The sequence below is a fragment of the Hyaena hyaena genome, unplaced genomic scaffold (assembly GCF_003009895.1).
Source record: "Hyaena hyaena isolate Hyena2069 unplaced genomic scaffold, ASM300989v1 scaffold_412, whole genome shotgun sequence".
NCBI lineage: Eukaryota > Metazoa > Chordata > Mammalia > Carnivora > Hyaenidae > Hyaena > Hyaena hyaena.
Genome location: NW_024081043.1, coordinates 17,442 through 36,409, shown reverse-complemented (window position 1 = coordinate 36,409; position 18,968 = coordinate 17,442). Strand labels below are relative to the sequence as shown.

The window sequence follows — 18,968 nt, the reverse complement described above, 5'->3', positions numbered from 1 at the left end:
GCCAGTCAGAGTTGCTAAAATGAGCAAATCAGAGAACACGAGATGCTGGTGAGGATGTGGAGAAATGGGCACCCTCCTACACTGCTGGTGGGAATGTAAACTGGTGCAGCCCCTCTGGAAAACAGTGTGGAGGTTCCTCAAAAAATTAACAATAGGACTCCCCTAGGACCCAGCAATAGCATTGCTAAGAGTTTACCCTAAGGATATAGAAATGCTGAGGCATAGGAGCACATGTACCCCAATGTTCATAGCAGCACTCTCCACAATAGCTAAAACATGGAAAGAGCCTAAGTGTCCATCAACGGACGAATGGATCAAGAAGATGTGGTTTATCTATACAATGGAATACTACATGGCAATGAGAAAAAATGAAATCTGGCCTTGTGTAACAACATGGATGGACCTTGAGGGTGTTATGCGGAGCAAAATAAGTCAGGCAGAGAAGGACAAATATCATATGTTTGCACATATAGGAGGATTAGGAGGAACTTAACGGGAGACCATGGGGGAGAAGAAAGGGGGAAATAGTGGGGTAAGGGGGAGAGGCAAACCATGAGAGACTCTTGAATGTTGACAAAAACTGAGGACTGATGGATGTGGGGAGGGGGAGGAGGATGGGCACGGAGAGGGGCACTTGTGGGGATTAGCACTGGGTGTTATATGGAAACCAACTTGACAATAAACTATTTGTAAAAAAAAAAAAAAGTTATTAATTTTCTCAATTTCTGGGAATAGTGCCAAAAAGGCTTTTCTAAGACTTAACAAATACTTGTTAATTATCTTTTAATTTTTCACTTAAAGTTACCCTACCTAATCCAAATACTTAGTAGAGATTGGAAAAAATCAACTTTTTTATTTTCAATAAGATTTGAAAATGCAAGTAGTTTCCATGAAATCTTTCTACCTTATGTGCTTTAAATAATTTTTTGGGAGCACCTGGGTGGCTCAGTTGGTTAAGTGACTGATTCTTGATTTCAGCTCAGGTCATGATCTCACGGTTCATGGGTTTGGGCCCGGCATGAGGCTCTGTGCTGAACGCTGGTTGGGAGCCTGGAGCCTGCTTCAGATTCTGTGTCTCCTTCTTTCTCTCCCCTTCTCCGCCCATGCTCTGTCTCACTCTATCTCTCAAAAATAAATCAATGAAAAAAAAATTCTAATTTTAAATAGTTAAAATATAAAGTTTTGAAAAAAAAAATATAAAGTTTTGGCATGAGTGTGTCCTATGGACTCAATCAGGCAAAATCATCGGTAATATTTTTTACAACTTTCTATTTGTTTTTGAGGCTGTATATATAGAAGGTAAAGATCTGGAAATTCATATGTATGTGTATATATATATATATATATATATATATATATATATAGTAGTTTCAAGTTTTTATTTAAATTCCAGCTAGTTAAGATATGGTGTAATACTATCTTCAGATGTAGTATACAGTGTGGAAATTAATTTTTAAAACTTTTTCACGTCTATGTGCCATTTGGAAAGTCTTCACATCTCTCTAAAGTTTATATATATATTTTATTTCTGAGAGAGAGAGACAGCGTGATCAGGGGAGGGTCAGAGAGAGAGGGAGACACAGAATCCAAAACAGGCTCTAGACTTTGAGCTAACCGTCAGCAAAGAGCCTGACTCGGGGCTCAAACTCATGAACCGTGAGATCATGACCTGAGCCAAAGTCGGATGCTTAACCAACTGAGCCACCCAGGCGCTCCTCTAAAGTTTATATTCTGAAGACTGCTGTTTTATTTAATGAAACATGGTCAAAGTGCTCTTAAAAATACTTGTATACCCCTACCATTGGCCTTTGAATGTTACCATTTCTCCACAGTCCTGCCAAAGCCTTGTATTATCAGACTTTTCTTCATGTTCACCAGTTGGATGGATGTGAAATGGTATCACATGGTTGTTTAAATGCATATTTTCATAATCACTTTTGATGGTTAACATCATTTAATATATATGATGGCCATCTGCGTTCTCTTTTCTCTAAATCATCTTGCCATATATTTTTTCTACTTTTGGGGTTTTCTTTTTTCTTTTCGATTTTTAGCAGGTCTTGATACATTCTAGTCTTTTGTCAGATCTAACTGAAATCAGCATTGGACATATTATTTCCCTTTGATGCCATCATTTTACTTGTTTATATTATGCTTTGCTGTATTAAGATCAGAAATTTTCACAGTTTACCTATCTTTGTTTCATAGGTTTTTGTTTGTTTTGTTTAGGAAATCTTTTTAACCTTGGGGTAATAAATACATTCTTCCATAATTTCTCCTAAAATGTTAGTCTTATATTTTACTTTCCAGCATTTAATCCATCTGCAAATTATCTTTTTATGTAGTATGAAATAAAAATAATTGATTTTTTCCTTCCATAATTTCTCCTAAAAATGTTAGTCTTATATTTTACTTTCCAGCATTTAATCCATCTGCAAATTATCTTTTTATGTAGTATGAAATAAAAATAATTGATTTTTTCCTATGAATAACAATTGCCCTGGCACCATTTATAGTAATCCCTTTTTCATTGACTTATAAAGCCATTTCATCGCACGTCAAGTTTCTGTATATATCCACTGCTGCTTCGCTACTCTTTTGTTTAAATAACTACACGATGCTTAATACTATTCTTACATATTTTTAGATTATTGAGGCATAACATAAATACCATAAAATTCATTCTGTGCAGGTGTGCATCTTAATAAGTTTTAATACATTTATACAGCTGTGCAACTATCATCACGGCCCCAGTATTAGAACATTTGAGTCATCCCCAGAAGTTTCCTTATGCCTGTTTGCAGCCAGTCTCCACCCCATTCCCAGGGTCTGGCAGCCACAGATCTGTTTTCTGTCCCTTACAGATTTGCCATTTGTAGAAATTTCATACGAACTGAATCCCACATTATGTGGTCTTTTAAGACTTAGCATATATAATATTCTTGAAGTTCATCTATGTCGCAGCATGAAATCATGGTTCATAATTTTTAATGATGAGTGCCTATTAGCCATTCACATATCTTCTTTGGTGAAGTGTCCATTTAAATCTTTTGCTTATATTTTAATTGAATTGATGTCCTTTTAATACTGATTTATGAGAGTTTTTTTTTAAATCAGGTATATGATTTGCAAATATTTTATCCCAGTCTCTTACTTGTTTCTTCATTTTCTTAATGGTAACTTTAGAAGAACAAAAGATTTTTATTTAGATAAAATCCAATTTATCAATTTTTTTCTTTTTTGAATTGTGCATCTGGTGTCACATTGAAGAAATCTTTGCCTGCTTTGAGGGCACAAAGTCTTATCTTATGTTTCCTTATAGAATTTTTATAATTTTAGCTTTTACATTTATGTCTATGACCCATGTTAGGTTCATTGTTGTAATGGTGTAAGTTAAGAATTAAAGTTAGTTTTTAAATATTTTTCCTATGGTGGGCACCTGGATGGCTCAGTTGGTTGAGAGTCAGACTCTCTCCAACTCAATTTTGGCTCAGGTCATGACCTGATGGTTGTGGAATTGAGCCGGAGTCAGGCTCCAGGTCAGGCTCTAGGTCGGGCTCCTCATGGGCTCTGCACTGGGTGTGGAGCCTGCTTAAGATTCTCTCTCTCCCATTGCACACTCTTTCTCTCTCTCTCAAAATCGAACAAATGAACAAACAAGCAAATAAATAAATATTTTTCCTGTGGTTATCTAATTGTTCCAGCACTATGTGATGAAATGACTCATTTACCCCACTGAATTTCTTGGGACCTTTTTTGAAAATCAAGTATTTATTACAATTAAGAAGGGAGGTTAGAATGAACCATGTGGTACCCAATTAGTGATGGAGACACTGTATCAGTATAAACTCATGTTTACCTTTATATAGATAATGATCTAGCTATCTAATTTAATTATATGTATATTACATATATATTTAATTATATATAAATTTGTATAACTATAGATATGTGTACATTGATAAGTATATATACACATATCTCCTAGCTTTGTCCTCTGAGAGGGCCTAGAAATAATGTCATCCCTAGAAGCAACATGCAGATCGGCATCTAGGCTTTGGTTTTTAATATCATTCTCTAGTGAAAGAAATCAGGGCTCCTTGGAGAAATCACGGATTCTAGGTCTGGGTCAGGGAAAATATAAGATGAGCCAAGAGATCTTGTGGGAAAGTATGAAAGTACTTAAAGACAAAATGATGGGAATATGTGAAAATGACACAGGAGTCAATGTGAAAATGACACAGGAGTCAATATGAAAACTCCTAACGGCCAAAGCTGGGAAGATTTGAAGAACAAAATAAGTAATGTAATATCAGATTATAACCCAAAGTATAAAATAAATGCTCATGAGTTCATACTGTTATTAATAAATGATCAAATAAACGGATACAAGAGGAAGAAGAGAAAAATATCCCATTCTAAGGAATGAGAAAGAAGTCGTGTAGATAGATATAACTACCTCAAGGAAGTGGTGCACAACTCTCCAAACCCCTTAAGTGAGGGCTGTGCTTAGTAACTCCCTTCCAAGCAGTGCATTATGGAATAGGGTGGGGAGTGTTGAAGAGGAACTTTACTCTAGAATAACCTGACAAGTATGACTGTGACCAAATTATCAAAGTCAAAATCCTCCATGATGTCATGTTGATAACATGTACCCTTTTGATAATGGTGTGGTAAGAAAAACATTTTACCTTTGTGGTCTTTCTTCTTCAACATGCATAACCACAGTCTAAACATGAAAAAGACAGTAGAAAAACTCAGTGTGAGGGACATTCTGTAAAATACCTGACTAGTAATCCTCAAAACTATCAAAGTCATAAAAAAACAAACAAAGAAAGGTTTACAAACTATCATAGTTCAGAGGAGCCTAGGAGACATCAAAACTAAATGTAATGCGGTATCCTGGAGAGGGTCCTGATACAGAAAAAGAACATTAGTCCAAACAAATGGAATCCAAATAAATTATGGATTTAGCTAATAATATTATATTAATATTGGCTCATTAGGCATGACAGATGCACCATACTAAAGTAAGATATTAGTGACAAGGGGAACTGGGTGCAGGGTATGCAAAAACTATCTGCATTCTTTGTGGATTGAAAACTACTCTAAAACAAAATTTTGTGTTTTTTAAGGCTTTTGAGAAAAGTTAATATAACCAGGACAATTTACATAAATACTGTTGCCCAGAACATGAAATAAAACAATTGACCATAAATATGAACATTTACTTGGGGATTTTCTATTCCTTTTTTTTTTTTTTTTTTTAAAGATTTTACTTTGGGGACACCTGGATGTCTCAGTTGATTGAACATCTGACTCTTGATTTTGGTTCAGGTCATAATCCCAAGTTCGTGGAATCAAGCCCCATGTTGGGTTCCACGCTGAGTTTGGGCCCTGCTTCGGATTCTCTCTCTCTCTCAAATAAATAAAATGAAAAAAATTGTAAAGATTTTACTATTAAGTATTTCTACACCCAATGTGGGGCTCAAACTCATAACCTAGAGATCAAGAGCCACATGCTCCACCAACTAAGCCAGCCAGGCACTCCAGGACTTTCTCTTCTGATTCATGGTCTATATGTCTCCTTTTACAAAACCACACTATCATAATTACTGTAGTTTCATAGAAACTATGAAGGTGGGTAGTATAAGTCCTCCAACTATGTTCTTCTTTTTCAAGGCATTTTAGACATTCTAGGTCTTTTGTTTGGATCATCTTGTCAATTTTGCCAAAAAAAGATGACAGGGATTTTAATAGATTTTAATAGAGATTAGATTAAATTTATGCATCAATTTGGGGAGAAGGGGCATCTTCAAAATATTAAGTTTTACAGCCCATGAATGAAGAATGGCTTTCATTTTATTAGAGATTTACTTTAATTTCTCTCAGCAATCTTTTGTAGGTTTCTCTGTACAAGTTTTTCACTTCTTTTGTTAAATGTATTCCGTATTATTTCTTTCTGATGCTATTGTGAATAAAATTGTTTTCTTAATTTAAAATTTTGATTATTTGTTGGTATAGTATGAAATATAATTGATTTTTAAATTTTGATTTTGTATCCTGTGACCTTTCAAATTTATTTACTAATTCTAGATTTTATTTTGATTTGCTTTGGGTTTTGGAGGTGCCTTAAGATTTTCTATACACAGGATCATGTTGTTTGCATATATAAAGAGTTTTATTTCATTTTTCTAATATATACTTGTAATTTGTTTTTATAACCTGATTATACTCTCTAGAACCTGTAGCACAGTATGGAATAGAAGTGGTGATAACAAATATTTTGGCTTTGTTCCTGATCTACCGATCTAAGTGTGAAATTATTCAGTTTTTTTTACTAGTAAGCATGATGTTAATTTTAGGTTTTTCTTAAATGCCCTTTCTGAGATAGAGGAAATTCTCTTTTATTCTTAGTTTATTGCCAGTTATTTCTATAATAAATGGATATTGGATTTTTTTCAAATGCTAGTTTGATTTTATTGAGATGACCAGGTGATTTTTGTTCTTTAGTTTATTGATACTATGTCCTTTATTTTATTGGTTTTACATATTTGAATATAAAGCAAGTTTGTATTCCTAGAGCAAATCCCACTAGGACATGATATATAATCCTTTTGATATATTGACTACATTAGCTAATATTTTGTTAATGAGTTTTGTGTCTATATTCATTTAGGATATTGTTTTACAGTTTTCATTTGATATATTTGTCTGGCTTTGGTATCAGACTAATATTGGCCACAGGATGAGTTAAAAAGTGTTTCTTTCTCTTCTGATGAAGGTTGAATAGGACTAGTATCTTTTCTTCTTTAAATATTAGATAGAATGAATAGTGAAATCATCTGGATCTGAGCCTTTCGTGTGTGTGTGCATGAGAAGATTTTTAATTACTAATTTAATTTCTTCAATTATTTACAGACCTATCCAGATTTTCTGTTTCTTCTTGAGTCTACTGATAATGGGCATATTTTATCAATTTATCCATTTCATCAAACTTGTTTAATTTGTTGGCATAAAGGGGACTGCAAAATTCTTTTGTAATTATTTATATTTCTGTAAGGAAATTACTGATGCCTCCTCTTTCAATACCTGATTTTACTGATTTGTATCTTTTTTCTTTTTTTTTTTTTGGTCACTCTAACTCTTTATCAATTTTGTTGGCTTTTCAAGGATGAACTTTTTGTTTTATTGATTTTCTTTTTTAAAAAAAGTTTATTTATTTATTTTGAGAGCAAGAGAGAGATCAGGGGAAGGGCGGAGAGAGAGGGAGACAGAAAATCCCAAGTAGGCTCTACACTGCCGACGTGGAGCCTCATGTGGAGCTGAAATCTACAAACTGTGAGATCATGACTGGAGTTGAAACCAATAATCAGAGGCTTCATCATTCCACATCCCGATCTCTTTTTTTTTCTTGTAGTAGGAGCTTAGATAATTTCCTTAGATCTAGCTTTCTTTCTAACATAAGTGTTCAAACCACTAAATTTCCTTGTAAGTACTTTTTTAAAAAAAATATATTTATTTATTTTTGAGAGAGAGAGACAGAACGCAAGTGGGGGTGGGGCAGAGAGATAGTGAGACTGAATCTGAAGCAGGCCCCAGGCTCTGAGCTTCAGCACAGAGCCTGATGTAAGGCGTGAGCCCAAGAACCCTGAGATCTATGAGCCAAAGTCAGATGCCTAACAGACTGAGCCACCCAGGCGCCCTGTCTAGCACTTCTATAGCTGCATTCCCCAATTTTTATGTTGTGTTCTTCTTCAAGTAATTAAAGATTTTCTTATTTTCCCTGTGGTTTCTTATTTGACCTTTGGGTTGTTTATAAATGTTCAATTTCCAAATATTTGGAATCTTTCAAATTTCTTCCTATCATTAATTTATAATTTAATATTTTTTTTGTATTCAGAGAACATATTTTATATGATTTCAATTCTTTTAAATTTACTGAGACTTCTTATATGGCCAAGACTATGGTATATCCTGGGAAATGTTCTGTTTATCCTTGAAAAGAATGCATATGCTGCTGTTTTAGGGTGGAGTGTTCTATAAATGTCATTTTTGAAGTTTTGATGTCATTTAGGCTTATTGATAGTGGTAAAATCTTCATATCAGTATTGATTTTCTGCCCATTTGTTCTATCAATTGCTAGAAATAGGGTATTGAAATCACCTTTAATTGCTGAACTGTCAGTTTTTCCTTTTAGTTTGTGTATTTTGGGACTCTAGTATTAGGTGTGTGTACATTTATAACTTTCATATATATTGACTCTTGTATCATAAAGTGCCCTTCTCTGTTAATAATATTTTTGGTTTTAAACTCTATTTTAAACATTGATACTAGTATAGCCACCCAGCTCTTTTATGGCTCCTGTATATATGGAGCCATACATTTCCTCACCCTTTTACTTTCAAACTAGTTGTATATTTAAATGCAAATCATGTGACTTTTAGACAACACACAACTGGGTCTTATTTTTTCAATTCAATCTGACAATTTCTGCCTTTTCATTGCAGTGTTTAATCCATTCACTTGAAAAGACAGTAATATAGTTGGATTTTGAGGTGCCTGGGTGGCTCAGTCGGTTAAGCGTCCAACTTTGGCTCAGGTCATGAGCTCATGGTCTGTGAGTTCAAACCCCACTTTGGGCTCTGTGCTGATAGCTCATAACCTAGACCCTGCTTCGAATTCTGTGTCTCCCTCTCTCTCTCTTTCTACCCCTCCACCACTCATGCTCTGTCTCTATCTCTTAACAATGAATAAACATTAAAAAAATTTAAAAACTATAGTTGGATTTATTTCTGCCATTTTGCTCTTTTTTTTTTAATATGTCTCATGTCCTTTTTGTTCCTTTGTTCTTCCTGTACTACAGGTTTTGTATTTAATCAATATGTTAATATATTTTTAAATTTTCTCCTTTTAAAAATAACAGCTTTATTAGGATATAATTCAAGTATAATACATTTTACTCATTTAAAATGTGCATTCAATAGCTTTTGGTGTATTTGCAGAGTTGGACAACCACCACCACAAGAAATTTTAGAACATTTTCATTACCACCAAAGAACCTCCATACTTATTAGCAGACACCTCCCATTTCCCCCTAACCATGACCCCCCGACCCCCCATCTGGCCCTAGGCAACCACAAATCTACTTTTTGTCTGCAGGGATTTGCCTATTCTGGTGAGAGTGGATACCTTTGTATTTTATTTCTGGTCTTAGGAGGAATGCATTTAGTCTTTCACCATTAAGCACAATGTTAGCTATGGGTTTTTCACATAAGCCTTCAATCAGGTTAAGGAAATTCTCTTCAATTTCTAATTTGTGAGTATCTTTATCAGGAAAGATGTTAAGTTTTACCAAGTGTTTTTTCTGCATCAATTGAGATAATCATATGATTTTGTTTTAATGTCTGTTATGATGTATTGCACTAATTAATTTTAGGATATCAAACTTTGCATTCCTGGAATGAATTCCACTAATAATATATAGTCTTTTTCATAGGTTGCTGGGTTCAGATTACTAGTATTTTACTGAGGATTTTCTCACCTATATTCATAAGAGATGTTAGTCTATAGGTTTTTTTTCTTGTGGTATCTTTTTCTGATTTATTAGGTATTAGGTATTAGGGTAATACTGACCTCATAGAATGAATTGAGAAGTAATTATTACTTTTCTATTTGCAAGAGTTTGTGAAAAATTGGCATTAATTTTTTAAATGTTTTGTAGAATTCACCAGGGAAGGCATCTGGGCCTGGGCCTTTCTCTGTAGGTAGTTTTTGCTTATTTTTTCAATCTCTTTACTTATTATAGTTCTATTTAGATATTTTTTGAGCAGTTTTGGTTGTTTTTATTCCTCCTGGATTTCATCTATTTCATCTAATTTATGTACTTTGTTGGCATACAGTTGGTCATAGTATTCCCTTATAAATCTTTTTTGTTTCTGTAAAGGCTGATAATAATGTCTCCTCTTTCATTTTAATTTTTTTAATTCTATATTTTATAGAATTTCATAGTGGTTACTCTAAGCATGCTACATCTTAACTATCACAAGCTAGGTGAGGTTAATATTGACTTAATTCCTGTAAAATATTTCCTAATTTGATGGTATCATTGTCATATATTTTCTGCCTATACATGTTAAGAACCAAATAATATAGTACTACCAATTTTTCTTGTTACGGCCCTTGGCTCTCTCATTTTTAGGGTTTTCCTACAGCTGGGATTACAAACTCAAGTTAGTGGAGCATAAGGTTTTCCCTGCTCATTACCTAATGAATTTACTGCTTTTATTGACAACTCTGCTATCCCTGAGTTATTACCCTTTGCTCCAAATCATGTCTGCCTCAGCCAGCAGCAAAGATGCAGGCTTTCCTGGGCAGCTCCCCTCTTGTAAAATTACCATGTCAACTAATTGGACGTGTGTGTGTGTGTGTGTGTGTGTGTGTGTGTGAGAGAGAGAGAGAGAGAGAGAGAGAGAGAGAGAGAGAGAGAGAAGGAAGCAGGCTAAGTAAAAGAGGCCGCAGACAGACTTCCACTGTTCTTACACAAAGTATTGTCATTTTTCATAAACAAATTTCTTAATTTTGTTGTTTGTTATAGGTCAGCTTTTTATAGCCCTCAAATGTTGGTTTGTCACAATTTTGTCTAGTTTGATACTTGTTTTCTGGGGAGAGGATTCTCCAATATCTTTATGCTGCCACATCCAGAAAGCCAAACTTCCTGCTTTTAAAAGAGAATGCTTCTTGTAAAAAAATTAAATAATACATAGAGGAATAAAGAGTAAAAATCAATTCCTCTGTACTTCCACCACAACTATTATTGACCCCAACTACTATTAACCTCAATGTGAATATCCTTTCATACTCTCTTAATGTATTATCATAAAAGTTTATATTAAAAGGACCACACATTACAGAATGTTTTACAACCTGCTTTTCTTCTTTCAATGAGGTAGTGCGTATTTCACTGTCAGTGTGACTAGATTTACCTCAGCCATTTTTATGCCTGCACAGGAGCCATTTTATGACATAGTTGTTCTAAAATTTATTTCCCTGTCCCTTATTGAGGGATTTTGAGATGGCTTCCCCCCCCTTTTTTTTCTCATTCTACAAACAACAGTGTGATAAATGTAATCTTAGCACATTGGTTGAGGAATGTCTTTAGGATATATTTCTAAGGGAAATGTTACAGTTTTCGGGGTGTGGTCATTCTAATGGTGAATATTTTGTCACATAATCCTCCAATTTACAACCCCTCCATCAACACGTATGGAGAGCTATTTCTTCATATTTTCATAAGCTTCAAGCATTGTTCATTTCTTTCATGTTTCCAAGACTATTAACTGGCATTGATAATACCTACTTTTGCTTGTACTTACTTGATTACTAGTGCTTTCAAACATCTTTTCTTGTTTCTATTGAATATTTGTGTTGTTTTTCTGTGTGATGTTTCCAGCTCCTTAATTATATCAAGTCTTCCATGAGCTCCCCAGAAACATAGAGCTGGAGAGAGGCGGGCCAATTGGAATAGGTTTGGAGGCCCTGATGAATTTCTTCATCTGAGAAGATATCAAAAATGTTAACCTGAATATTGTTTGTTAAGAATCTCCACCATCTGCTTGCTGTAACTGCACAGGGTTGCGGAGGGGTTCCTTTCATAAACAACACGCAGCGGGTGGTAGGAGTTTGTTTCTTCAGGTGAAGGTTGAGCTCTTCTTTAGGACACACATTACAACTGGGTGGGAAGGAGCCTCTAGATTCATGTTGCTGAAAGGTGTTTTTGGTCAGCTTGGGCATGGGCACCGTCTAATAGATCAATTTTCTGAGAATCCTTGAAAAATAGGAAGGTGGGCACAGAACCAATTTCATATTTTTCAGATAGTCAAGGGCGGTGTCTAAATGTCTCTCCTGATCTGATGGGGGCTCCAAATGTGGGGCAATGATCATGTGGAAGCCCATGGCAAAAAGATTCACCGAAGGCAGAACAGAGGAGATAGAAGTTTATTGAATACACCCCAAAGGAGAGAGGTGGGGGCTGGTGGTCAGGGAATCAGAGGAGAGACTGTGTGTGAGGAGGCACTGGGTGGGGGCTTTGTTTAAAGAGGGAAGGTGAGGGGGCAATGGGGTGATCAGTCAGTTGAGCCTCTGGGTCTTGATTTTGGCTCAGGTCATGATCCCTGTCTGGGGACTGAGCCCTGTCTGGGGCTCTGCACTGAGCACATAGCCTGCTTGAGATTCTTTCTCTCTCTCCCTCTTCCCTCTCTGTATTTGCTCTCTCTCTCTAATTAAAAAATAAATAAAATAAAATAAAATAAAATAAAATAAAATAAAATAAAATAAAATAAAATAAAATAATAAAATACAAAGGAGAGGTGAGACCATATGGCAAAGTAAGGAATTTTCCCTTTTTTGGTAACTGTGCCTGGTTGTAAGTAGCCCATTGGTTCGTTAGGGCCTATGGCTATTTGAAGGTGGGTCCCCTGATGGGTCTGTCTGTATTCAGTCAGGTGGTCACTGGGGACCCTTTCTATATTCCATTGCTCAAGTGTGTTTGCCTAAAAGCAGCCTCCAACTTCACAAAGAAAACTTGATGGTGTTCTTTAGCTAACTCTGCAACCTTATTGTTCCTCTGAGCACACTGTGGAGCCCATGGTGTCTGAAAATGAACCACAAGGAGAGACTTGGCTCTGAGGTAAGCAGCTCCTTAAACTGCTGGCCCAAGCTGACTTCCATTATGGCTGCTGCCACCTCAGCCACACCCTTGATCATGCTGCCGCCAGACAGAAACGCTGGAGCCTAAAGTTAAATCATTACTTCAATCTCTCAGTAACTAACATTTTCCATTCTCTTAGAATACCTTACTCTCTGTTCTGTAATTTGGGTTTCAATCTATGCTTAAGTCATCATTCTGGCAACTCAAATATCTATGAAGATATAGAAAAAGATTCACCTGTGTGAGTCACCTGTGCTTCATTCCAGACAATCTGGTCATCCCACTCCGAGCCCTACTGCCAGCCCTTATCCACATTCGGCTCCACCATCCAGAAACCAGTACCAAATAAATCATGTTATTCTGCATAAAAGTTTGTCAGTTTTTATTCGTAATAGAAATTTCGGTTGATTACAAAAGACAAATGCAAACCTCTGCTGCGTTGGGATGGAAACCAGAATAAAATACGATAATGAGCTCTTCCAAATCAGTAGCTATTATTTCCATGTAGTCAAATCTATTTAACTATGTTTCTCTATTTTGCATGAGAGATATTCTGAAGTCCAAGATTTTAAATCTATTCACATACAGGTTTTTCCTGATACTATGCCCCTTACTTAGTGTGTGACATATTTTATTTCAGAATTTAGGATAAAGAATAGCTAACAACATTCAGGAAATGAAGAAGAAAATTAAGAAGAGCATAAAAAGGAGCAGACTGGAATTTTCCTTGAAGTAGTTCCTAAAATAAAGATAGTCAGAAAGACTGATCTCCGGTATGTCTAAAGAGACAACTAGAAAACAAGCAAAATTCTCCAAAGAAGACATACAGACACATGTAAAGAAGCTCAACATCACTAATCATCAGGGAAATGCAAATCAAAACCACAATGAGATACCACCTCAAACCCATCAGCATGGCTAAAATCAAGTACACAAGAAATAACAAATGTTGGTCAGGATGTGGAGAAAGATGAACATTTGTGTTCTGTCGGTGGGAATACAAACTAGTGCAGCCAATGTGCAAGACAGTATGCAGGTTCCTCAAAAAGTTAAAAATAGATTTATCATATGATTCAGTAATTCTACTACTGGGTATTAACCCAAAGAATATGAAGCGTTAATTTAAAAAGATGTATGCAGGGGTGATGAGCCTGGGCAGCTCAGTTGGTTATGCATCTGACTTTTGATTTTGGCCCAGGTCATGGTCTTACAGTTTGTGAGTTCGAGCCCAGCTTTGGGCTCTACACTGACAGTGTAGAGCCTGCTTGGAATTCTCTCACTCCCCTTCTCTCTCTGCCCCTCCTTTGTGTTTTCTCTCTCTCTCTCTCTCAAAATAAATGAACTTAAAAAAAAGATAGATGCAGACCTATGTTTATTGTAGCATTAATTATAATAGCCAAATTGTGGTAAAAACTCGTGTCTGTCAGTAGATAAGTGGATAAAGAAGTGGTATGTATATACAATGGAATATTAGTCATAAAAGAATGAAATCTTGTATTTACAATGACATGGGTGGAGCTAGAGACTATTATGCCAAGTGAAATATGTCAGTCAGAGAAAGACAAATACCACATGACTTCAATCAGATGTGGAATTTAAGAAACAAAACAAATGAACAAAAAAAGGGACAAGAAGCAAACTCTTACCTATAGAGATCAAACTGATGGTTTTCAAAGGGGAGCTGGGTTAGGGACTGAGTGGAAAGGTGATGGGGATTAAATGCACACTTAAAGTAATGAGCACTGAGTAATGGATACAATTGTTGAATCACTATGTCGTACACCTGAAACTAATATAACACTGTGTGTTAACTATATTGGAATTAAAATTTAAAAATAAGTTTAATTGCAATGAAGAAAACAAGCAAAATTAGTAATGATAAAGTTGTTAGTCAATAACTACAAAAAAGATGATCCAATAATTCAACCACAAGGCATGGCGTTTTAAGCTTTTGTTGTTGGATGAAAAAGAAAGTAAATTAGCTGGAATTAAACCCTACAAGTCAAAAATGTCATATTTCTCTAATTTTCAATAGTATAATTATATATCTTTAATGTTTATTTATATATTTTTGGGAGAGAGAGAAAGAAAGAGAGAGAGAGAGAATCCAAGTCGGGGAAGGAGAGAGTTAGAGAGAAGCAAAGAATCCCAAGCAGGTCCTGCGCTGTGAGCGCAGAGCCCGACTCAGGGCTCAAACCCACGAACCGAAAGATCATGTCCTGAGTTTAAATAGTCAGATACTTAACCCACTGAGCTACACAGAGGCCTCTGTTAGTAAAATTATATTGTATTATTATATTATTATTATATTGCTTAAAACAATAGTGAACTCAGTTCTGTTCTTTAAGATAGTTTTCACATTTCTTACTATTTTTCTAGAAGTCAATCATGATAAAGTTCACATTGTGATTTCTACGAGAAAGTATCGTTCCATATTCTTTTAAATCGAGATGAAATGATGATTTTCCCCTCCATCTCACCAAGACCACAATATAGTTTGATAATTTAGTTTGATTTTCTGCCATATGTGCCTTTCCTAGCAGTGAATGAATGGCACACCATTCTCCTTCCTCTGCTATATGTTTAATGTACTAAGAGACAGTACCAGTAAGTAAAGTCAGGGTAATTACTCCAGTCCATCAAACTTATGGGTCTTTTTTCCACACCCCACCAACACCCCTCACGATTCATGTATTTTAATTTTTTTTAATGTTTATTTATTTTTGAGAGACAGAGAGAGACAGAGCATGAGTAGGGGAGGGGCAGAAAGGGAGACACAGAATCCAAAGCAGGCTCCAAGCTCTGAGCTCTCAGCACAGAGCCGGAGGCGGGGCTTGAACCCAGGAACCATGAGATCATGACCTGAGCTGAAGTCGGATGCTTAACCGACTGAGCCACCCAGGTGCTCCTGATTCATGCATTTTAACATTGATGTGTGCATCATATACATGGCATGGCACTTGGCTCTCAGGCCTGTGTGTGTGTGTTTCTGTCTGTGTATAAAAGCATTTATAGCACATGTGTATATATCTAGACCAGGATAGAGAAACTCAGGAGAATTTTTATGATACCTTAAATTTGTATATCATTTTAGTTTGCAAACTGTATTAACATCGATTATCTCATTTTACATTTCCTGCCTTATGGGTGTTTGAGGTAGAAAAGCAGGAAGTAGTCGCTTCTGCCTATGGAGAAATGACTGATCAGAGGAAGCTAATTAACATGTCCAAGGTTACAGAGTAGAAGAGCACAGGTGGGACCTCTGAGTCCTTGATAAGTGCCGTTTACCCAATGCCATGCTGGCCCCACAGGTAAAAAGTATAGTTTCATGATGCTGAATGGGTGTGACTGAAGAGTGATGCTCTTCTCTTTATTTATTTATATTTTTCAGGAACATTTCTTCAAGTAACATGTTTGATGTCACCTGGGTAGCGTTGTAAAGGAATATATAAGAATTAAAATTGGTTAGTAGATAGCATATATTTTACTTTTCTGAGTACTGATAAAAATCAGGCTCTAGAATGCCACTGTCTTATGCAATTTTGGGGAATGGTCCTGGAATAGCATGCTGCACCCTACTGTACCACACACACACACACACACACACACACACAGACCATATAGAGTGTATCAGTAATTAATAATAAATAGTCAACCAGATACCTGCTAATTTAGTCTAAAGCAAAAATATCAGAATTTGTGTTGCCCCTACTCCAGGTGCAATTTTTTCATGGAAAAACATTTGAACTTTATTTGATAATTTAACTTTTTTAATGTCAATAAACACAGTCTGTACTTGGAACTGGATAACAGACATACTTTTAACATAAGATTTTCATCCTAGAATATGACTTTTTCCAAAAACATCTCAATATTAGGCCTTTTTGCTGCAGGTAATTTCCATGGGAGTCTCTTGAAAAACTAGTTTTCAAAATAGGTTGCTACTACCTCCTGTGAAGTTCATAAAATGCCTTTCTTTTTGCTTAGTCCTCCAGGATGAAATAAAAAGGTTCAATGTCTCTCTAGAAGCTGTGAAGCAGGGTCACCTCTTCCCTGCTTATCTGACACTAAGTTAAACCAGTCATGGATATTAAGAATGGCTTCAGTGGCCAAGACCTTCCTTCTAAACTGCAAAGGAAATTTTTTTTTTTTAATTCTGTGGATAAGTTTCTCTTCTGTGTCAAGTGCAACATAAATATATGTTGTCCTTGGTTGGGCAATGGGCTTGATGTCAGAGTGCTATGGATTTCTAATAGCTAGTTCCATTTGTTGTTCCTGGGCCTGGGTAATGACGGCATCTTTAATGCCAGTAGCAGAGCAGTGGCTGAGTGGTACAAAAATGACCTGTAGCTGGAGGTGATAGCTCTTATAATTTCTCTAAAATAGAACACACCATTTCCTTCTAACTCTTAAAGAACCGCCTCAGTGTAGTCTTATACTCCTCCACCTCTTCCGCCATCTTGCTGAAAGCTCCAACACTGACTGATGGTGTCCGATGGGCAGGATGAGGACACAGTCATCAGATCCGCCTCCTTTGAGCAGGGAAGGGTGGCATTATGTGTCAATGTTGGCCACCAAATGCTTTTCCACTTTAGGACTGGCAAGGCAAAGCCAGCAAGGTCCTGGAAGCTAAGCAAGTTTGGAGGCTGCTTTGGGTGAAGAGAAGACTCTGTCTGTAGATGAATGCTTTCCTTCTCCACTTCAGTCTATCTGTTCCGTTAGCCATCTTATAGAATAACAGAGTAGTTACAGCTGATTAAAGAGATAAATATGTACTTAGATAGCCTTTAAAATCTCATATGAGCAGGAATGGTTTCATCTTGTGTGTGTGGGTTGAATGTAAAACACCTATTTAATTTTAACCATCATTATTGTGATCCAGCTTTGTGGAAGTGGGAGAGAACCATCTGCTCACAGAGGTGATTAGGAATAACACATAATGAAGCTTCATGCAACCAGCACTGACTGGGGCAGAAGGACATAGTGACCAAGACAGAGCTTGGAGATCAGGAAACAGGGCTTTGAATAGAAATTCTCCCCATGTACCACCACCGTGATCTCAGACAATTAGTCTTTGTCCCTTCATCTGCAAAATGACAACAATAGTATCTACTTCATAGAGTTCTTGTGAAGATTAAATAAGGAAGTACATGTATATCCCTGTGCATGTCATATGCAGTCAATAAGAGGTTGCCCTTATAAGAAATTTGCCAAGAACTTCATAAAACAAGATTTCCTATGGATGCAAGAACTCGTATATATTTTTAAAACATTCCTGAGACTTTCGTTCTGTCTGAATCTAAGCACTAATACTGTAATATTTCTGTCTGTTACAAAATTACTCATAGTCATTATAGAACTGCCCAACCCTATATTTCTTACTTTTTTCCTAGTCCTTACTTCTAGATAGTCTGTCAAATTCCCGCAAATCATTACTATTTTATTCTGAAAAAAGATTAATTTGTTATTCTTCTGTTTAGTGTCTCAGGGTCCTGATTCCCACACACTTGATTTTTCACAGCCCCTTTGACATTTGTTTTCTAGATAGATATGGCTAATGGGAGACCAAATAAAAAAAATGGAGGACTAAGGGAGAGAAGCCAGGTTACTTCATTGCCTTTTTTCTTGGCTTTTGGCTATATATCTAGCATAGGCTAGATATATAGTCTCCATAATTCCATGCCTTTCTAGAATAACTTCTGTCTGTAGGCACAATTTCTTTTGAGCTACGCCTTGCCATGATCCCAGTTCCTACCTGGGCCTTACTTTCATGAGTGGCTGTTTCTCTGTGGTGGTTCCAGCTTCTGTATGGATGCTCTGCATTCTCGGGCCTTTGCAGCATCAATTCTAGATATCTCTTCAACTCTAGAATAACTTTTGGAGCACCTGGGTGTCTCAGTCCATTAAGTGTCAGGCTCTTGATTTTGGCTCAGGTCATGATCTCACGGTTTGTGAGTACAAGCCTTATGACTGGTTCTGTGCTGACAGTGCAGAGCCTGCTTGGGATTCTTGTCTCTTTCCCTCTCTCTCTTCCTCTTTCCCATCTTAAAATAAATAAGTAAACATTTATATATAGAGATAGGTAGATAGATAGATAGATAGATAGATAGATAGATAGATAGGCAGAATGCCTTTTGTCTGACACTAGTCTTTGGCTGTTGATGTGAATTCTGAGTGTCCTCACCATTTCCTAATTGTCTTATAGGCCTTCCTCTTCCTTTGTAACTAGTGGTCTGTATTAGTGTCCCCTATTAAACTG

The 18,968-nt window shown here is 36.2% G+C and overlaps 2 pseudogenes; both read right to left on the bottom strand.

Annotated features, from left to right (window-relative positions):
* The window catches only part of LOC120245240, a 75,420-nt pseudogene extending 62,655 nt beyond the window's left edge, over positions 1-12,765 (bottom strand).
* Positions 12,766-16,692: 3,927 nt separating this feature from the next.
* On the bottom strand, positions 16,693-18,532 carry LOC120245250 (annotated as a pseudogene).
* Between the last annotated feature and the right edge of the window lie 436 nt (positions 18,533-18,968).